Source organism: Ambystoma mexicanum, chromosome 1p, assembly GCF_040938575.1.
Source record: "Ambystoma mexicanum isolate Mex_15411 chromosome 1p, UKY_AmexF1_1, whole genome shotgun sequence".
NCBI lineage: Eukaryota > Metazoa > Chordata > Amphibia > Caudata > Ambystomatidae > Ambystoma > Ambystoma mexicanum.
The window spans coordinates 52,912,917-52,935,813 of NC_090921.1; the positions used below are offsets into that span (position 1 = coordinate 52,912,917).

The 22,897-nt window shown below is 46.4% G+C and overlaps 1 long non-coding RNA gene across 2 annotated transcripts in view; it reads right to left on the reverse strand.

The window, feature by feature from the left end:
* The window catches only part of LOC138566020 (uncharacterized), a 168,642-nt gene that overhangs the window by 32,691 nt on the left and 113,054 nt on the right, over window positions 1-22,897 (reverse strand). For both annotated transcript variants that reach the window (XR_011301792.1, XR_011301794.1), the window contains exon 3: window positions 22,179-22,205. This is a non-coding gene — a long non-coding RNA (uncharacterized lncRNA). The remainder of the gene's footprint in view (window positions 1-22,178; window positions 22,206-22,897) is intronic.

The window sequence follows — 22,897 nt, forward strand, 5'->3', positions numbered from 1 at the left end:
ACTAACATAGCCTAAAACAGTACCAAGGCTATTTTCATAGACCGCGGTAGGAAAAATATGGTAGATACCACTGCCACCAGCCAAATCTTAAAGAAAGGGGAACGAAATAATGTTCCATGAGAGACAGACAAAAAGGGATATCTATTAACCCTTTCCAGTACTCTATGTAAGATAGTTTGTACTGGGTCTGTGAATTTAAAAAGACTAATAAAGACAATGGCAACTTTACATGTTCTGGGAGACAGTAGTCAGTCCCGGAAAATGGAGTTTAAAGTGGGAAGTCTGAAAAAGACAACCCTGTGTCACTGCACTAAAGTTGCTGTGTGACACACAGTAAAAAGAAAATGCCTGTGGAGAAGTTGAGGTTCCACAGTATTTGAACACAAAAAATGTAAATCACACAGCAAAACACATGTAAGAGTGGGGGAAAAAGGCTCACACTTTTACTAGGTGAAAAAAATAAATCCTAGAAATCCAGCAAAGCTGCTGAAGGACTCAGTAGGTAAGGGAAATTATTCTGGAGCATTCTCTCTAACATCTGTTTAGGAGTGGCTTGATGATAGATTGTATTAAGTGCAATTGACAAGTTAAAGGAAGGATGCTTTAGCAAAGCCACACCCCATGGTAAGGGTGTACTACATCAGATATGCAGGTACAAGAAGATAAAATGCACCATTAGGATGGGTGCACAAATTGGGAAAGACTCACCTCATGGTTCGGGGGGCTACATCAGGCAAACAGATACTTAGGTGACAAAATGTTAGTGTTAGGCAGAAACCTGTGCAGTTCCCTTGGGGAACACTGCAAAAGATTTAAGACTACAGGTAGAGCAGTAAACCCCTTTGGTAGCAGTCTGTACCACCCAGATTTACCTGGTAGCTGTGGCTGAGCAGTCAGACTTCTCTCAAGAAGAGTTAGGCAGTATGTAAAGTATACACAATATGTACCAAAACACAATAGCACAAGCAAACACTGACCAGAGCTTGGTTTCAAAAGTATATAGTTATTTATTTAAAATACACATAAGTTAAAAACACTCTAGCAAAAATATAGTAAAAGCACTTCATCACAGTTATACTGAAAGTAAATTCAATCCTTTCTCCTATCTAGACAACTCTAGGTTAACACCACTTAATTAAAACAGAGGTGAGTGCTTAACGTTAGATGACACTCTAGTAGTTTCCAAGAAAGGGAGAGAAAAAGCAGAAATAGGTTAGACACACCACTCTAAGGTCCAGAACACTTGCAATAGGCTTAAAGAAGAATAAAGTCACAGGTGAGCAAAAGTCACTAGGCAGGGCCCACTCTTAGAGTAGCCGGAGCGAAAATGTGCCCAAGATCACACTGTTAGTTAGAGATTCAAAGTCTTGCAAAGAGTCAAAAAGAGTTTAGAGTGGCTCAGAAAGTTTAGCCAAAGTGTCCCAGGCACTCCCAGGTTCGAAAGCCGGGGACTAAATCTACCCCGTACAGTCGGTAGCAAGGGAAGCCAGGCGGAACACAGTACCTTAAGCGGAAAGGATCCTCCAGCGGGGGCAGTTGTTCCAGGCAGCGACAGCAAGGCTCGACGTCGGTCAGGGGAGAAGAATATCTCGCTGAAGAGCAGAAGAGAAAGGTCGTAGCACTGCCCGGGAAGAAACCAGCCGCGGAGTCCTCCGGTTAAAGGGTTGGTACCGACTTTCGCGGTATGGGGGTAAAGTGTGGTATTCCGGATGCCGGGGTGCTTGGCACAGGCAAGGCGGCCACGAGATACCTCAAAAGGACGGAAAGAAGGCGAAAACTGGTTGTCCCCACCAGTCAAGGGAAGGAGCCACTCCGTTAAGAGTTCTCCTCGGTCGTCGGGAAAAAGTGGTGAGACGGTTCAGCAGGGCTCCACCGGGTGGTGTCGTCGAAGCAGGTCGGCTCAGCTCTTCCCTCGTCGGATTCTTGGTCCTGTGGCGACTTCTGACGTCCCAGTCCCCAAAGCCCTGCTTTTATGCAGCAAACCCCCATTCACCCAGCCTAGCTGTCACTCAAACATGCTAAGTGGTGAGCCGGGCGGCTCACCACTTGGGCCAATCAGGACGGAGTGCGACTTGAGTTACCAAGGTAACTCAGTCCAGGGTGCCTAAATCCCCCTCCACCCCTCCTAAGTACCCCAGACAGAGTGGCACCACTTTGGAGGGCTTCTGTGGAGAAGCCCGCCAAAAGTGGAACAAAGGGCTCCACTTTGGGTCAGAGTTACAGAGGCGAACACCAACGCCATTTTAGAATCAAGTTTTGGCAAAAAGTCCCAACCGGAGTTATAAAAATAAATATATAAACCGGCGGTATGTTTAAGGCTACCGTAAATAAATAATTAAATGTGTTAGCCTAAAACAATGGGAAATCCCATAGGGAAATATTCGCGGTCGAATATAAAAAGTAGTTTCCACTGCCACCAGCCAAAACTCGATCAGGGGGGACGGAGACGTGCCCCCTCGACTAACAGACCCTGGGGCAATCGAATTGCCCCAGCCAGTACGTCCACAATATGATGGTTTGTACTGGTTCTGTTCAGGATTCAAGACTAGCAAAGTCTTTGGTGACTTTACATGCCCTGGGAGACAGTAGTCAGTCCCAGGGTATGGAGTCTATGTTGGGGAGTCCCTAGGACACCCCTGGGTCACGGCACAGAGGGTGCTGTGTGACCCACATCACAAAAATACATGAGGCCCTATGGAGTAAAAGACCCCATAGCCCATTCAACACAAGGTTTAACCAAGAAAACACACTTCAACATGTCCAAGAGTGAGGGTAAAAGAGTCTCACTCTTGGCAGGAGAAAAAAATTAAACCCCAGAAATCCAGCAAAGCTGCTGGGGGACTCACTAGGTAGGGAAATTCAGCCTAACCAGAGAATTCTCCCTAACACTCGCCCCCCCCAGACTAAGGGACAGGAGGATTTAATCCACTCCTGGATGAACCTCATACCTCTAGTCGATGATATACATCCTAGAGAGTCCATCAGCATTTTGATGGTGACACCTTGACCTATGTTCAATGGAGAACTCAAAGGTTTTCTTTTGTAAGCTAACGGACCTACAGACCCTTTGAGGAACATCAGTCTTTTTGTTATAGGGGATCTGGTTGACCAGTCCCTCAGAAGTTGGTACAACTTCTGAACCTATGTTAGGCTTTTTCAAGGGGTCCTTATAAAGGATTCCCTTAGATCTAGAGGGGCCTCCAAGGTTCCTCACCACCTCTCTTGTGGGAGCAGGTTGGGTCTTAGGCCTCTTGGTTGGAGGGGTTGGGGTTAGGCAATGTACCTGCTTCCCCTTCCTCTTAGATCTACCCTTACCTATTTTAGGAGTTTCCCCCCTAATATTAGGATTTGAGTTGGGGTCTTCAGTAGAAGGTCCAACAGTCTGAAGGTTTTTGGCCTTAGACTTTTCTTTTCTGGTTTTCCACCAGCACTGAGAATTACCAGTTCTCTCAGGTCCAGATAGGGGCCTAGTTGGTCTATCCACCTCTTCCTCAGAAGCAGGGGGAGTCAGAGACTCTGAGACTAGGGGAACAATGATGGAGCTTGGTTGGGGCTCCCATGTTCCTAGCATACTATCCGGAAAGGTGCCTGGGTCAGAGGTCAACTTACTAAACCCAGGGCTTGTAGTGGGGTTCTCAGTAGAGGGTCCCACAGGCTTAGAAGGGTCCTTCAAGGTAGCCTTTCTAGCCAATTTGGTTAAGTTCTGCTTCTCCATACTGGGAGGCCTGGGGGTATGTGACACTACTCCTAGAGTTCTTAGGTCATTCCCCAACAGGACCTTCCCAGGTACCTCAGTCTGAACACTGACAGGGATCCTCACTGTCATGTTGTTACACTGAATGAGGGCTGGTAGAATAGGAACCATTTGGACAGGGCCTCCAGACATTTTAGTGGGACCTTTGGGTGCTTTGGCCACATCCTCAGGTTGAAAGAAGCTTTCATCCACTACTGTTCTGCTGGCCCCAGTGTCTCTCCTGGCAGGAGTATCCTGGCCATTGACAAGAACACTGTCCACATAATACACCTTAGAGTTAACAGGTAGGGAGTTATACACAACCCTATTCTGGGGACTAACCAGACCCATAGGCTCTAAGTTTACAGTTGCTTGAAGACCCAAGGGTTCTTCAGCAAAGAGTTCAAAGTGGGCACTAGCCATCTGTACTTCATCCTCAGGAGTGAAGGCTAAGGAGACTGTGCTGATCCCTGCAGGTTTACCCTTGCACTTGGGATCTCCTTTGATATGGTCAGTACCCTGACAGACATAGCATTGTCCAAATGCTCTCTGGAAGGGTGGCTTGTTCTGACCTCCTTCTGGCTTGTGGCCAGAAGGTATAGTAGCCTGACTAGGTTTCCCATGGGGCTTACCCTGGTTATTTTGTGGTTTGGGGCCCTCTTTGGGATAGGAATTATTAGAATTCTCTTTGGAGTCTTTTTTAGGCTGTTTCTCCCCATCCTTCTTCTGAGTTACCCCAGAATCCTTGTGAGTGGCCCTGTTGGCAACCCACAAGTCAGCAGCCTTAGCTAGTTTCCGGGAATCTAATTCCCTGGAATCAGCCAAGTGTTGTCTGAGCTCAGGAGAGCAGGCATCATAAATAGTCTCCAACATAAACAAATTCTTCATACCTTCATAAGTGTTCACCTTGTAACCCTTAATCCATCCCTCTAAGTTTTTCAAACATTCACTCACCCAGGTAGCCCAAGGGGTACCATCATGCTTTTTGAGGTTCCTAAACCTCTTAAGATACTGGGAAGGGGTCTTCCCAAACCTAGCTATCAAAGCTAGTTTCACACATTCATAGTCCTTCCTATCCTCCTCCCCCATCTCCATTACCACATCAGTTGCAACAGGGGGGAGCCTAGAGAACAACCAGGTGAGTAAGTCATTTCCTGTGATGTTCTGGAGCCCATGATTATATTCAAACAGAGACAACCAATCCAACACATCCAACTTAGGCTCATACATACCAACCAATTCTTTAGGCATCCGGGGTCTTTTAGGACTGGAACTTCTAGAGGAGCCAGAGAGAGAAACATTCTCAACAGATAATTTCTTCATTTCTAAGTCATACTTGAGCTCCATTTCCCTTAGCCTTAGTTCTTTGTCAGTTTGAGCATTAAGTTTCTTATACTCCAATTCTAGCTTCATTTTCTCCAGTTCAAAGTACTGAGGACTAAATGTGGGACCTGGTAAAGGTCCAGTAGGCACAGCAGGTAGAGCAGGCAGAGGCCTAGGGGGGACAGTTACAACAGCCTCACCCTCCTCTTCTGACTCTTCCTCAGAAACATCAACATTTTGCTCCATGTTAACTTCAATACTGTCATCTACAGTTGCTGGAGTGGTAGGCTCCTCTGAACCATCACCCAGACTTTGGTTAGCTAACAATCTTTCAATCAGCTCCATTTTCTTGCCCTTAGTCAGGAGATCCTTATGTTTACAGAGCACTCTTAAACAATCAGCAGTTTTGGCTGCAAGGGACTCTTGACTATAGCTTTCTATAACTGACATGTTAGAGGTTTTACTTTTTCAGTGCTAAGCTTTGTGGTTAGTTGCACTAAGGTATCTAAAGCACAATAAAATGTATACTCAATACAAATCCCACCGCTGTACACCAGTGTTAGGCAGAAACCTGTGCAGTTCCCTTGGGGAACACTGCAAAAGATTTAAGACTACAGGTAGAGCAGTAAACCCCTTTGGTAGCAGTCTGTACCACCCAGATTTACCTGGTAGCTGTGGCTGAGCAGTCAGACTTCTCTCAAGAAGAGTTAGGCAGTATGTAAAGTATACACAATATGTACCAAAACACAATAGCACAAGCAAACACTGACCAGAGCTTGGTTTCAAAAGTATATAGTTATTTATTTAAAATACACATAAGTTAAAAACACTCTAGCAAAAATATAGTAAAAGCACTTCATCACAGTTATACTGAAAGTAAATTCAATCCTTTCTCCTATCTAGACAACTCTAGGTTAACACCACTTAATTAAAACAGAGGTGAGTGCTTAACGTTAGATGACACTCTAGTAGTTTCCAAGAAAGGGAGAGAAAAAGCAGAAATAGGTTAGACACACCACTCTAAGGTCCAGAACACTTGCAATAGGCTTAAAGAAGAATAAAGTCACAGGTGAGCAAAAGTCACTAGGCAGGGCCCACTCTTAGAGTAGCCGGAGCGAAAATGTGCCCAAGATCACACTGTTAGTTAGAGATTCAAAGTCTTGCAAAGAGTCAAAAAGAGTTTAGAGTGGCTCAGAAAGTTTAGCCAAAGTGTCCCAGGCACTCCCAGGTTCGAAAGCCGGGGACTAAATCTACCCCGTACAGTCGGTAGCAAGGGAAGCCAGGCGGAACACAGTACCTTAAGCGGAAAGGATCCTCCAGCGGGGGCAGTTGTTCCAGGCAGCGACAGCAAGGCTCGACGTCGGTCAGGGGAGAAGAATATCTCGCTGAAGAGCAGAAGAGAAAGGTCGTAGCACTGCCCGGGAAGAAACCAGCCGCGGAGTCCTCCGGTTAAAGGGTTGGTACCGACTTTCGCGGTATGGGGGTAAAGTGTGGTATTCCGGATGCCGGGGTGCTTGGCACAGGCAAGGCGGCCACGAGATACCTCAAAAGGACGGAAAGAAGGCGAAAACTGGTTGTCCCCACCAGTCAAGGGAAGGAGCCACTCCGTTAAGAGTTCTCCTCGGTCGTCGGGAAAAAGTGGTGAGACGGTTCAGCAGGGCTCCACCGGGTGGTGTCGTCGAAGCAGGTCGGCTCAGCTCTTCCCTCGTCGGATTCTTGGTCCTGTGGCGACTTCTGACGTCCCAGTCCCCAAAGCCCTGCTTTTATGCAGCAAACCCCCATTCACCCAGCCTAGCTGTCACTCAAACATGCTAAGTGGTGAGCCGGGCGGCTCACCACTTGGGCCAATCAGGACGGAGTGCGACTTGAGTTACCAAGGTAACTCAGTCCAGGGTGCCTAAATCCCCCTCCACCCCTCCTAAGTACCCCAGACAGAGTGGCACCACTTTGGAGGGCTTCTGTGGAGAAGCCCGCCAAAAGTGGAACAAAGGGCTCCACTTTGGGTCAGAGTTACAGAGGCGAACACCAACGCCATTTTAGAATCAAGTTTTGGCAAAAAGTCCCAACCGGAGTTATAAAAATAAATATATAAACCGGCGGTATGTTTAAGGCTACCGTAAATAAATAATTAAATGTGTTAGCCTAAAACAATGGGAAATCCCATAGGGAAATATTCGCGGTCGAATATAAAAAGTAGTTTCCACTGCCACCAGCCAAAACTCGATCAGGGGGGACGGAGACGTGCCCCCTCGACTAACAGACCCTGGGGCAATCGAATTGCCCCAGCCAGTACGTCCACAATATGATGGTTTGTACTGGTTCTGTTCAGGATTCAAGACTAGCAAAGTCTTTGGTGACTTTACATGCCCTGGGAGACAGTAGTCAGTCCCAGGGTATGGAGTCTATGTTGGGGAGTCCCTAGGACACCCCTGGGTCACGGCACAGAGGGTGCTGTGTGACCCACATCACAAAAATACATGAGGCCCTATGGAGTAAAAGACCCCATAGCCCATTCAACACAAGGTTTAACCAAGAAAACACACTTCAACATGTCCAAGAGTGAGGGTAAAAGAGTCTCACTCTTGGCAGGAGAAAAAAATTAAACCCCAGAAATCCAGCAAAGCTGCTGGGGGACTCACTAGGTAGGGAAATTCAGCCTAACCAGAGAATTCTCCCTAACAGTTAGTAAATGCAAGGTCTGGATAAGCTGCGCCTCATGGTACGGGGCTACATCAGGCAAGCAGATACTTAGGTGATAATATGTTAGTAAATGCAAGGTCTGGATAAGCTGCGCCTCATGGTACGGGGCTACATCAGGCAAGCAGATACTTAGGTGATAATATGTTAGTAAATGCAAGGTCTGGATAAGCTGCGCCTCATGGTACGGGGCTACATCAGGCAAACAGATACTTAGGTGATAATATGTTAGTAAATGCAAGGTCTGGATAAGCTGCGCCTCATGGTACGGGGCTACATCAGGCAAGCAGATACTTAGGTGATAATATGTTAGTAAATGCAAGGTCTGAAAAAGCTGCGCATCATGGTACGGGGAGCTACAGCAGGTAAGCAGATACAAGAGTGACAAAATATTGGCAAATGAAATGTAGAGTCTGGCGAGACCCCATGGTGCCAGTAATGAGTTAAGGGCAAGATGATCCAGTAATTTGAACTCAATTGAGATCAGAAGATTCGTGTTCGATTTAGTGCCAGGTATAGGAGAGATGAAGGGTGACACAGTATTCATGAATAATTCGCTCAACTTTCTCTATAAAACATTGTGCCAGTGGGTCAGCAATAGATTGTGACGCTATATTAATCGAGGATTCTTGTTTTTTTCACAAGTTATTTATCAGCAGAAACAGAATTTAGAAGTATTTGATGCAGTCTCAATTGTCTGTCCATAAAAAGCTTTTTTGCCCTTGATTATTTATTTTTCATAGTTCAATTGGAGCTGTTTTAGAATCTGATGTGTGTCTGCGTTGTAGGAACTCCAGCATTTTCTTTATAGGCTTTTTATTTTACATCTTAGATTATGTAAAGTTTAAATGGACCACTCTTCACTTTTTTGTGTTTTGTTTTCTGTCTAGTTTGAGTTGGAGGTTCAGGTCGCTTGTGTGCATTCGGATGAAGCAGGTGACCCCGTATTATGGTGTTTCCTTATATAATCTAGATATCTTCCAGAGTCGTTCTCCCGCATCCCAATCCTCACTTATTAAGGACTTACCTGCTTTAATCAGGGAGTCGAGAAACACAACTGTACATAAACATATCAAATCTGAGCTTTTTCATGCAGCCATTTTAGGCAAAGCAACTTCTTGCAATGTGATATTGCTAACCCTTCACTCGTCATTCCAGTCATGTGCATCTAGTACCGAGTGATAAAAGTGGAAGACATGGCTCAAGTGGCTACCCTGCACATGACCACAAGGGGAATCCCAAATGCCTGGCAAAAGAGGCCACCTTTCCTCAAGAAGATCTTCCCTATATGATGGGCGGAAGGTGTACCCACTGCAAGTCATTGGCCTCAGTGATTGTATTTGTAATCACCTTAATAAGAGTGACTCCAAATGGCTTCAAAACCCTCCTTTTCCATCCTTCCTCTACTGCTTGCCCAATATCTAAGGTGTGAACACCCCCTGCAACTTTGACTATCTCCTATACCAAGTAGAAAGGTATTCAATAAGAACCCCAGCTAGGTCTGGGTATAAGGGCCTCAGAACAGATACTAAAATAAGGAGGAAAACACACAGGGGATCCCACATTTCATAGATTGTGAATACAAATAAATACAATGAAAAGTTAACGATTTCAAAATCTGCATCTTTGTTTTTGTTTTTTTAGCTTATCAAACACAGCACATTTTTAAGAAAGCTCATCTGTTTAATCACAGGTTTTCTGCCCAGCATTGAGCTGTGTATGCTTCCTGATTTTGCTTACTTGAGAACTTTAGCCAGCATTGTTTTAGCCAGAATACCACTTCAAAGATGGCTACCCGATTTGCACTTCAGCCTGTGTAGCCTTCCCTCGCCCTCTGCCAATTGGCAATTGGCTGCCTTTTCATTAACTTCCAATCAGGGCAGACCAGGAGGCGGGAGCCGACCTGTTGTTCCAAGGCACTCTTCTAAGGCCCCTGTCTGCTCCCTGTCTGCTACCGGGATGTTACATGTATCTACTACCACAACATGGCGCTCCCAGGGGCTGCCAGCTCACTCAGCTATGAAACTGGACTACCAAGACTCTATTACTTCCAACTCCATGGGTTAGTTCCTGCCTTCTGTTTACCCTTTCTTTTCTCTTCATGGTCCTTCACTTCTCCCCTCTGCCTGTTCAAACTGTTCTCCCTGTTATGGTCTCTAATGCTCCAGTTCCAGGGATCACCTCTACTCATACCTCATTTTTTTTGTACCTATGGTGCCTTAGTATTTACCTTTGAAAATCAATTTTGGGAGTGTTATTAGGAAAGACAATTTTGGATGTGCAATTTTGGGAGTGTTTCTGGGAAATCAAATGTCGGTGTGTAATTGGAAAGTCAATTATGGGAGTGTTTTTGAAAGTCAATTTTGGGTGTGTTTTTTTTTTTTACTTTGGCTCTAAATAGTAAGCTGCTAGTCCAGTGAATGTTCCATACCGCTGTGCTTGCATTTTTCTCCTGCTGCCTCCTCCCTCTTCCTGCCCATGGTGTTTTCTGTTTCTCCTATCTACTCCAACTGCTTCTCTATTAACTATCCTTCCCTTCTCACTAAGTCTGGTAAAAAGAAATTTAAAAAGGATATCTTGGCCTCCAACCCAGGTCTCCCCACTGCTGATACTTATTCCAGCGCCTCTGCCAGACAAACCCTCACTGACATCCTCTTTGTCGCCCCTTTGCCAGATCTCTGGACCCCTCATATGATCTCTGTGCTCTATCCTGTCTCCTCCTCTCCTATTAATGGTGGCACCCTCTGGGAAGTCCTCTTGGATTCCCTTGACTCCTCCGAATCATCAATAATGTCTACCTAAATGGCACTGTCATGGTGCAAGGCCCTCAGGCCAATCTCCTTCTCTTTGAAAGGTTGTTCCCTTGCCTCATCAACTTTCTCTATCTGCGGCTGTCCCCTACTGTCCTCCATTGGCTACCTTGCCCTGTTTTCCTTCCTCTTCTGACCTTCCTCCACACCTCCGCAGGGCATACCCCAGATTTGTACTCCTCCCAGGAAGGTCTTTAAGGCTTGCAATTTTCTTCATCTTGCCACTCTCAACTCTCGCTCTGCTGTCAAACACTCCTCTGACATCTGCCACCTCCTTGAATAACTTGACCTTGATGTCCTTGGTCTTACCGAGACATGGTTCACGACCAGCTCTGTCACAAGCTCCTCCGTGATGGCTCCAACCCGGAAGGGGTGTAGCCCCGATCATCCCTGAGTGGATTCCTGCCTCTATCATCCCCACTCAGACACACTCCTCTTTCGAATGCCTTTTGGACTTCCCTCCTGGCCTCAACCATTCGACTCCTCCTCCTTGGGGACCTCAACAACCATCTTGATTCTCCCTGTTCCTCAACTGCCCTTTTAGCAACCTCTGCAATTCACTCTCCCTCTCTATACTCCCCTCTGGCCTGACTCAGTCTGCTGGTCACACACTTGAAGTCTTGATCTCCTCTGGCCTCCCCCTCTCTACTCATGTCACCACTCCTCTCATCAGTCCATCTCGTACCCTCAAGCCAAGCCTACCTTAAGACTGCCACCCACCTTCTCGGACATCCGGCCCATGAAGTGTGTCAGTCGAGGCTTTCATCACCCCCTCCTCCCCCCCTCCTCCCCCTCCACCCTGGGCTGACTCACACCCTGACACAGCCCTGTCCCTGCCCTACTCTTTCTGCTACTCTTGATGTTCATGCCCTTGTCATGAGGATTCGCTTGAAGTCCAAAGCCAAGTGCAATTCTTGGTATGACTCTAACCTAGCCACACTTAAATGTAAGTGTAGGGCGGCTGAGAGAAAATGGAGGGCTTTTTGTTCATCCTCTGAAAAACTGGCCTGCCACCAGCCACAAAGGCAATACACACTCTCTGTCCACACCAAGAAGAGAGTCCACATTCAACCCCTTGTCTTTGCGGCATCTAACATTCTCGGCCAAACTCTTTAAAATCTGTAAGAAGCTGGCCAACCATGCTGCAGTCTCCACCCCTCCTCTCGCCTCCCAGGCTCTTTGCAATGTCCTTGCCTCTCACTTTATCTCTAAAACCCAGGGCATCTTATCCACCCTCCCTTCTGCTCCCCCTCCTATACCCCTTCCTTCTTCGCTTGCTGACCCTCCTTCAGCTACCCCCCAACCTCTTTCTCCTCTTTTCCTCTTTTCTCCCCTGATGAAGTCGCTAGACAAGACCGATCTATGAAAGCCTTTTCAAAACAGGTCCATTCCTGTTCCTCTAAAACCATTAAGGACCACATTGATACACGTGCTCGGGCCCTTGCTGACTTCTGTAACTTTTCCTTTGCCTCTGGATCTTTCCCCTCCACTTTGAAGCACTCCCTTGTGCTTCCACTCCTTAAGAAACCCAAAGCTGATCCTTCTTGTGTCGGGAAGAGAGCTGAGGGGCAACGTGCTCGCCTTGGAAGCTAGACGACACAGAGCAATACACGTTTGATCCCTGGGTCCGCGCTTAAAAACCTCTGGGTATTAAGTACATTATAAATAACCTATCATATCATATCATATATTGTCCGGCTAACTATCGCCCAATTTCCATTACTCCCTTTTTGTGTAAACTCCTAGAAAAGCTGGTCATCTCTCATCTTAACCTTCATTCCGATTCTGTTGGTACTCTCCATGATCACCAATCTGGCTTCAGAGCTGCCAGAAGCACAGAAACTGCTCTCTGTGAAGATCTGTTCTTCGACCTTGACTCTAACATTCCCCCTGTCCTAATCCTACTTGATCTCCTCTGCTTTCGAAACAGTCAACCCTACCACCTTGCTCAAAAAGCTCTGTGACACCCTGGGTATCACCGATCAGGCTCTGGCATGGCTGACCTCTTTCCTCTCTGATCGACTCTCCTAGGTACAACTTTGGTCCCTCCTATCTCCCTCTCTACCTGTGGTGTTCCCCAAGGGTGTTACCTTTCACCCTGGCTTTTCAACCAGTAGCTGGCAACTCTCCCCTACTGCATTTCCATTTTCTGCCCTAATTTCCAGTGCTATGCTGATGACACCCAACTCATTTCCAGGGTTCCTTCAGCCACCTCTTCTCATTCTGTCATCTCTGATTGCCTAATCGTCATTCTAAATTGGTGCACCGCCAACAATCTTTGTCTAAATGCCAACAAGACTGAGATTCTCCTCATTGGTACACCTTCACCATCCTTTCCCCTCACTCTCTGGCCGGCCTGCCTTGGCCCTCATCTTACTCCTACCTGCGAGGAAAGACATTTGGGGTCATTTTTGCCTCCACACTTTCCTTCTCTGCACACAAATCTGACATCTCTAAAAAGTCAAACCTCTTTTGGCACCTCCTCAGAGGTACTCTGCCTTTCCTCTCCTTCCCTCAGAAGCTCACTGTCTCCCAAGCTATGATTCTTTCTAGGTTGGAATACTGTAACAGCCTCTTTCTAAATCTATCTACCTCCATTCTCCGCCCCTTACAACTAATCCAGAACAAGATGAAAGACATGTCCTTGGCCTCGAGCCCTGGGATAGAACCTCTCCAGCTCTGAAACCCCTTCACTGGCTCCCAGTAGATGCAAGGATTACATTTAAAACCCTCTGCACTGTCCACAAGGCTTTTTTGATGCCTGAGTCCAGAATGCCTTCAACTACCCTCCGTAAATACCTCCCCTCTCGAGCCCTTCGATCCTCTACTTCTAACTCCCTCAGGGTTAATCGTTTTTTAAAGAAACAAGCTGGGGGTAGATCTCTGTCTTTGGCTGGGGCATCCCTTTGGAAAAGCCTACCTGCCAACTTGAAAACTGAGGAGAATCTTCTCCGGTACCGGAAGCAACTCAAGACCATTCTCTTCGCTTCTGCCTTTGACCCTTATCTCCCCAGCTGATCTGTTTTCACTCTTGGCACCGTGCACCTGGCCATTCTCTCTCCTTTGGGCCCAGTTACTTGCTCACCCTGCCACCCCCCTGCACTGCCTCCGGCCCACCCCTTGGACTGGGGTCTGTATCTGTACCCATACAGTCCCCCTCACACTTCTCTTCTGCACTTATAAGATACACCATCCACTTAAACTAGCACTTGCCACTCGATGGATGAACTACCACTGTTTTATTGCCTTTATTTATTTATTTGTTTAACTTATTTATTTCTTCTGTTCTCTCCTCTGTTCCGCACTTCCCCCCACTCCCATGCACTTGCACGTTCTCAATGTCACTGGGCCTAGTAAGATCGTTGTTTTTCTTCTTCCCTGTTCCCCTCCCTTTGCTTGGTCACGCTCTGAAACACTTGTGTATGAGCGCGATATAAATAAAATAAAATATCATATCAAAGATGATATTGCCACTAAAAAGAGTGTTTCCTGGCAACCACACGGGTTCTGCATCCTGAGGGGCTTGAATGGTCCCCTGCCCAGACTTAAGGCAAAAGGACAGGTCCCATAGGAGACCCAAGCAAGATACATTAGATGACCATTCCTCTTGTAAGGTGAAAACTGTCAAAACTATCCTGACTCCATCATGAAGAAGTCTAGGATGACTAATGCGAGCGGTCAGGGGGCTACAATGGGTGACGCTGCCCGGAAGTGTATTAATTCTATGATAAACCTCTCAGGTGGACTGTCATCTGGAGAGCTGAAGACTATCGCTGCTTCTGAAATTCCAAAGTCCAAACCTGAGATTGGGTAGGCTACGGATACGAAGAGCTGGAAACTGCAGAAAGCTTACCAAAGCCATTCTCCACTGCTGAAGGAGAGAAACCCAAGTTCTGCTGGTCCAATAAGGAGCCACAAAAATAACTTCTGCCCTCTTCAACCTGCTCTTTGCCAATACTCAGGAATAAAATGGATGAGAGGTAACGTGGACAGGCCAACCCTGAGCAAGGGAAGAGACAAGACATCCACCCCAATGCAAAGGAAATCCTATGCTGAGAACAGTAAAGGGGAATCTCTGGTCATTGAAACTGTCCTCACAGAGGGTGATACGTGGGATCCCAATCCTCATGAAGATATCAGGAAAAGCCTGTTCCATTAGGTAAAAGTAAGGGATGAGAGAAACATGGAACTGAGTGATCTATAACAATATTGACAATCCCCTCAGTGTAAACTTCCTCCATAGAAAGGACACAGGATACCCTACATCACATCAGGTGGGCTTCTAGAAAACCAATGGCATGTAATCTGGTATTCCTTTGTATTTGTAGGAGTTTAGTCCAGGTACGGATGGTTCTGACAACACCATATGACCAGTTACCTACTTTGGATATGAAGGCGCGCATACAAGATAGCACTTGGCTTGATTTCACTGACTGGCATCCCACTTTCCAGTTCTTGAAAAGATACCCAGTGTAGCACCCAACCTAGACCACTGGCAACTGTTGTCAGAATTAATCACTGGTAATGTTCAAGAGGAACTCCCCTTTCCGTTCGTTCCCTCAGTAACCACCAGAACTCAGCCCTATCTGAGTTTGGGGTTGGATGTCAATCTGGATGCTGTATTCCCAGAGGTTGGCAGCCCAAGAAGCTGGAAAGAAGGCTCGAACCATGCCCATTCTGAAAGTTGAAATGATGAATTCTACATACCTCCGAGATATAATCCTCCTACTACTGGAGGCATCATATGGTAACATTCCTGGAGCCTAAACTGAGGCAGAAAGGGCACCCAATGACCTGGCAATGATGCCCTGCTATGGCCTACCTGAGGTATTTCCAATAGTCCTCTGACTCAGAATGTGGACATATGAATCCTTCACAACTATCCTCGTCATGAAGGTCATTTGGAGGATCTGCTGGATCGTCATCTTGAATGAGGCAATTGAGAGCCAGATATTGAGATACTTTCAATTTAGAATGAATTGGAAACCCACCAATGCATTCTCCACCAGAAAGACAATGCACTACACTCCCAATCTAAACTGGGAATGCTCTGTATACCCCACTTTGACAGGAGGTTCTGGATTCGCTCCATGAGCGCCACTTCATGGATATACACTTTTACACTGTTCCCATTGAAGGAAGAATTGACCTAAGTTTAAACTCTAAATCTTCTGCTGCCTCACCATGCCCAAGGCTCCTTTATCCAATTCATCCAAGTCGACCTAAATGCTCCTATTCTTCCCCCTCACCGGTCCCAATTGCACCTTAGGAGGGCCTTGATTGTCAGTATTATTGCGTTATGGAAGAGGCGGGCTGCTGACATCTTTGTGCCCTTGATATAAGGAAGGCGGCCACTTTGCTGGCAAAGTCAGGCATTTTGTACTGGCAGGAACCCCGATTGAAGCAAGGCTCTTTATTAGGGTTGTTTCTAGAATGTGATGAAGAAAACTGCTTATCTTGGAATGAATTTCTTGGCTAGAGTCAGTGAAGTTCTTGATACTATGAACCTTTGGGTCCCTGATCATTATGGGTGGGCCTGGCATGGCTCTGATCTGAGACGAGTCTCACTTGGATGCCAGTGGGGCTCGCTCTATCATGGGGCAGGCCTTCTTCCCCAGACCGGCCAATCCGGCTCTCATAGAATACGTTCAAACCGGTGACTGAATAATAGCTGCACTCCGTGAGTATATTGCAAGGTTCTTATAGTTGCTCTGAGAGAACTATGAGAGGGAGCAAACTACCTGATGCCCACACACAATTCTATGTGGAAGCATAGAGCAACTCTGAACGCAGTAGGAGACATTCTCATCTCTCCAGTTGTCTGTAGCTGATCAGGTTTTCCAAAGCCGTGACAGCGGGGAACCCTAGCCCTTCCCATTGAAGGCCCTTGGAAGCCGGATTCTTACCTGGCTAGTAAGTTACCTGGCTAGTGACTGTACTACAATTGCCATTCAAGTACACGAGGTACTTGCACCCTCCAAAATGGCCATCTGCCTTCCCTCTGCCTAATCCACAGGGCCCATTGAGGCCACAACGCCCGCATCCGATAGGCTGCCGTGCCTATCTGTTCCCCCATTGGACGCCGGTAGGTGAAGCCGACCCACACTCCTCAAGGCCCACAGTCACAAGGCCAGCTCCTGTTTGGTTTCTGTTTGTGCCTGTGTCTGCCGTCTGCCAGACCCCCTACCAGCCACATACAAGGTAACCCAAGCACCTGCAGACATGACTTTGCCATATATATCAGACTCACAATTGCATTTAGAATATTAAGTTTGTTTTTGACCAGACTAACTAATGCTGTTACTACATGATACATCAACATTGGGCTGCCTCTCAGCTACTGGATCTAAACCGCCCAAGTAGCATGTCCACTGCCTCTCTACTGCATACCTATCACCTGTAACCCTGATTGCTAAAATCGAATTTAGGTGCCCCATTGCCTACTAGTTGCTAGTGACCTATGCTTTTTGTGCTTTTTGTGCCTGATTGCTAAAATCGAATTTAGGTGCCCCATTGTCTATGCACCCTGCTAGTGACCTATGCTTTTTGTGCCTGATTGCTAAAATTGAATTTAGGTGCCCCATTGCCTACTAGTTGCTAGTAACCTATGCTTTTTGTGCTTTTTGTGCCTGATTGCTAAAATCGAATTTAGGTGCCCCATTGTCTATGCACCCTGCTAGTGAACTATGCTTTAACCCTTGATTGCTAAAAATTTAACATAAATGACCCATTGCCTCTGCACTATGCTAGGGACCTTGCTTTCGTGCCTGGATTGCTCGAATCGACTTTAGGTGCCTCTCTAGACTAGACCCACGCTACCAGACACTAAATACACCGCACTAGTCTACCTTGCCCAACACTACAATGTATCTCCATGCGCTTTATACAATGTTACTGAGATTAATATTGTACATCTTGAACAGTCAATACCTAATCATGCTACCCAACCTATCAGCACCTGAGCCAGCACACAACCCATACATATTAACTGAAATGAACTCCACACCTTGCCCTGTTCTCACAAGAAACCTTAGATCACGTGCCAGGCTCGCAAGACTCCATGACCCCTTATCTAAACTAGCCCACAACAAGGTGACCAGGAATCCATCCCTACACCCTCTTCAACTGAACAGTAGACTCCACCGTGAGCCCATCCATAACCAGAAAAGTATGCACAAATCTATGCCACCACCCCTAAACCCAGCAGATCTAGGGACCAAGGGCGCACTAATAAATGCCCGTTCCATGGTAGCCCATGCATCAGACATTGCTGACCTGCTACACAATGAAGACCTGGACTTCTTAGCAGTTACCGAATCTTGGCTTCACCCCACGGCAGGCCCTGCAATCATGCTAGCAGTTCCAGATAACTACACACTTTTAAGACTTGATCGCACTACCTCGAGAGGTGGAGGTCTTGCTATCATAGCCAAAACTAAATTTACTATCACTATTGAATCTCTAACAGTCAAGTTAACACTATGTAGGACTCAATCCATCTCCATTCACCTTATCTACCGACCACCGTGCCCCCTAGGATCATTCGAAGAAGACCTCGCAGACATCTTATCAAACAATCTTAAAAACTCCTCACAACGCATCCTACTAGGAGACTTTAACCTTGGTTTCAGAGACCCTGCAGACGCCAATGCCAGTACAATCAACAATACCCTAGAGGAACTGGGCTTCACCCAGAAGATTACTGAGCCTACCCATATCAAAGGGAGAACTCTGGACTGGTTAGCTGTGCACAACTGCCCAGTCCTGGTCTCTGCCATACTCCCGCAGCCCTGGACAGACCACTATTTGATCTTGTTTACCCTAATGGCAACCGCAGCTCAAGCTAACAGCATAGCTCCAGCTGTCCAATCCTGAAATAAAAAAAATATCACCCCGGAAAACCTGATCCCGCTTATCACACCTACCTTGAATGCCATCCCGGATCACACTGATCCACTCACGATGGTGGACATCTACAATAAAATCATGCTCTCATCCCTTGACGCTATAGCCCCTTTGAAGCTAAAAAAGAGCAAGCCCCGGAAACACATTAACTCCTGGTTTTCGCCTCATCTCAAAGCCCTCAGACAGGAAAAGCGACGCTGTGAACAAATCTGGCGAGCTACCCCCTCAGAAAAAAACAAAAAAAACTTGAGTAGTCTAGCCTCCCAATATAAAAAAGAAATTATACTGGCTAAACAATCGTCATTCAGCACGCAAATCTCACAAGCTAAATTCAACACTAGAGAGCTTTTCACAATACTTAAAGAGGTTGAATCCCTGATCTTAGTACCTGATTCGTGCATCAAAGATAAAAATTGGTGCACGGGCATTCAAAATGCCCTAGCGAACAAAATCTCCTCCCTTAAGACTAAGATAAGCAATAAAAAAGAATCTCTACTCTCCTCGCAGAGTACCATCTCCCACAAAAAGGTTCACCCGACTCAATCCTCCCCCCAGCGCACTACCCCTCCTTCAACTTCCACAAAGTATCCACCAAAGAGGTAGAAAACACCATTCTCACCCTCAAACCCTCAAACTGCCACGGAGACCTATGCCCCGCTCAACTGATTAAGGATGCTGCCTGTGATCTAGCACCAGTTATTACCAAACTAATAAATGCGTCTTTCACATCAGGCACCGTACCTAATAATTTAAAACAGTCCTGGGTCCTCCCTCTGCTTAAAAAAACGAATTTAGACCCAACCACCCCAACTACCTACCGCCCTATTACCACAGTACCTTTCCTCCTTAAAACCATCGAAAAATAGCATACCAACAGATCCAACACTACCTCGAGCACTTCCAGCTCTTAGGCGTCCGTCAATCAGGCTTCAGGCCACAACACGGAACAGAAACCACACTCATAGATCTCAAGGCACAGATAGACGAGTTGAGAGACCAGGGAAAAACAGCATTATTGCTTCTCCTTGATCAATCTGCGGCCTTCTATCTGGTCGACCACGAGATCTTGTGCAACCACCTACAAATAGCTGCCAACTTCTCGAAAAGAAGCAACCAACTGGATCCAATCCTTCCTTAATAACTGTACGATGAGAGTCTTCTCTTTATCAGCAGCAGCTGACCCTATCCCTATCACGTGCGGCGTGCCACAAGGATCTTGTGTCTCCCCTACACTTTATAACATTTTCACGAAGCCCCTTTTTGATGATCTAAACGATCTGGGTATCACCTACACTAATTACGCCGATGATACCCAGATCCTCATCCTGTTGTCGGGGGATTATGACAAGGATTTGGCCTTCGTTAATAAAGTGTACCTCATCATCCAGGCATGGATGGCCTCACATGGTCTATGCCTGAATGAGGACAAGACGGAACTTCTCATTCTAGGCTCCACACACTACCTCAACAAACTGGGCCACAAATACTCATCATTCATAATTGACGATAACAAAATCATGGTAGCTAAGGAGGTTAAAACCCTCTGATTCTATCTAGATTCCACCCTTACCTTCAACAAACAAGTGAACGCAATGGCCTCCGCCACTTCCTACACTTGCAAACTCATCAGGGCAGCCAAACCCTTTCTCACCCCTACCAACTGCACCACCTTGGCCAGGGCGCTGATCCTGTCCAAGTTGGACTATTGCAATGCCTTATATGTAGGTTGCAACAAATATATCTCTAACAAAATCTAAATCCTCCAAAATAATGCCCTCAGAGCGGCCCTTAGTATTCCGAAGAAAGCCCATATTTCAGAATCCAGAAGATCTGTTAATTGGCTATCCACCAAGGACAAGATATTCCTTAAATCGGTGTCTCTGATTCATAAATGCCTCCACCAAGCAGCCCCCCAATACCTCATCACCAGATTTACTAGACCGAACCTCTCCCGCCCCTCAAGAACGGCCAACGCTAACCTTCTTCTGGTGCCCAGGTTCAAACGTACTACATCTGGAGGCAATATCTTTCCAGTAAAAGCAGCGCAATTCTGGAACTCCCCCCCCCCCACTTGCAGGGAGGACCTACCCTACCACCAGTTCAGAGCCAGGACCGCCCACTGGCTCAAATCTCTCGACTCATAACGACTCTTAGAGACCCAGATTCGCCACTACCATGTGGCTCCTCATTGAATGTAAATATGTTTATAGTATTGCCCTTAATGTACATGCTCTACCCATTGAATGTAAATATGTTTATAGTTTTGCCTTTAATGTACATGTTGTACCCTCCTATTTAGCGTGATACGTCCGGAAATGTAACCCTAGCTGGACTTTCACCATACTGTATGTAACGAAGCTTTGCAACCCTCTTGCTGCCTTTGCGTCTGGCTACCCTTGGGTTAGGTGCACATTACAAATAAATAAAATACAAATACAAATACAAATTATGGTATGATGGGCCGACTCTGATGTTTCCACATGTTAAAGTTGTCGGCATCATGCAATCCACTTCTGTATATGGCATCAGCTAGAACTGAGCCTTAATGGTGTTTCTTTCTAGAGCACAGTCAGATTCCTTGCTGATGGGAATATTCAGAAAAGGTAGGTCTTCCCTAAGAGGTTGCAAGAGTTAGATTCATAGGCTGTGGTACAAAAGCCTGTTCCTGAATAACCTCTTAATAGCAGAATCACCTTTCCTGCCCACCTGGTGAGAAATGACAAGTCCTGGCAGGAAGATATTTCCCTTTGATGGACTGGTGAAGAGTGTCAGAGCGGTCACCATGCCTCCCGAAGCAACTCACAAGAGAGCTTCTTTGAGGGGAGAGGCACCTGTTGGAACAAGACTTGCTACTGGGTCCTAAGCCAGAATTAGGGAGCAACATCAGGTCCTGCGCATGCCGCATCTACAAGGCCACAGAGATCCTTGTGATCATGTTTGTAGAATGACACCCGTACGTTTATAAATACACAGATGGCGCAAGTATATGGCCTTAACTGCGCCCGCATGTTTTATATAACCTAGCCCCTGGTGAGATCGGAACGGAGTCATGCGTCAGCCGTGAGGACAGAAGAACTCAGTGCTCCTCTGATCAACTCAGAAGCCCTGGAAGATGAGATCTCAACTATAGTCTAGGAAACAGGAGAGGAAACAGGAGGGGCAGGACCCCACCAAGTGCAGTGTATCAGAGAACACAATGCTGCCCTTGAGCAGGTGCAGATTTCCTGCTCTCTGGTAACTTCCACACCCCCGCATGCTAAGCTGCTGAAGGGTACTTTCAGTGCCTCTGACGTGCAGTAACGTCAGATATGAGACCAGTTACTGGACCACGTTTATGTGTTGTGTCACTGCAGCGTGACATGAGAGGAGGAGGGTCTGGTGTATGGGGAAAAAGGTTTGTCAATCTGGTTCTGTGGGGGGGTGTGAAACCCCCAGTGTGTGAGTATTGGGAAGAGGGGGGATGGATCTGGGCTAATGTCTTTCAGACCTGCTCTCAAAATGTATTTATTTCGAGTTTTGTGTTGCTGCACTGTAAACAACAGGCAATTAATGAACTCTATTTGAAGCGATTGGTTAAATAGAAAACACAGATACTGGCCCAATGTGAGCCTTGCCCTTCGTGAGGTTTCTATTTTCAGAGCACACCACATTATCCATATTTATATCATCAGGAACATGTCAGATTCGTGGTAATGAAAGTGAGCACTTACCATCATCACTCTTATATTTCTTGCCACCTGCAGGGGACAAAAGAACACAGTAGAGTCTGTCTGGTTCTTTCTAAATTGCTCTTCTCTTGATTACTAATGGATGTTTTAATAGCAGCTCAATTAGTTCAGAAAGCAAATGTATCCATTTTTTTCATTGAATAAATAAGAAATCCAATGGGAAACATGTATGTCTTCCTGACATGTGCTTAAACCATACTTATTTTGAGGCTGATTTCTCTTTGCCACTGTCACTGTTGTATGAAAAAGGCCACTCAGTGTGCAGAGATGAGAGCGAGAGAGAAACAACTTAGAATCCTAAAAGTAATCTCCACATATGAGTCTTGACCCTGTGAGGGGTTCCACTCTAAGAGCACAGAGCTGTGTATTGTTCATTTGATCAGGGGTTTGAATACCAAATCAAATCTGGGTACTTACCTTTCTTATTGTTCTCTCGAGCGTAACCGCCTGTCCATTCCCAGGTTCAGATGGTCCAGAGCCGGAGGGCCCAGCTTCCCTGCCTCGGCGGCCCCTCACTCATCCATCAGGTCAGAACCCTCCTACAGACTATTCCGAAAGCAAAGACCCACTTGTTCAACTAAGCAGCGCGCCGCTAGACCTGCTTGCTATATATGTATCTCTCTCCTGCCTGTAACTAGCTCCTAGACGCCTCTGGGCAAAGTGCGCTCATAGAAATGTGTTAGGCAGAATCATATGCAGTA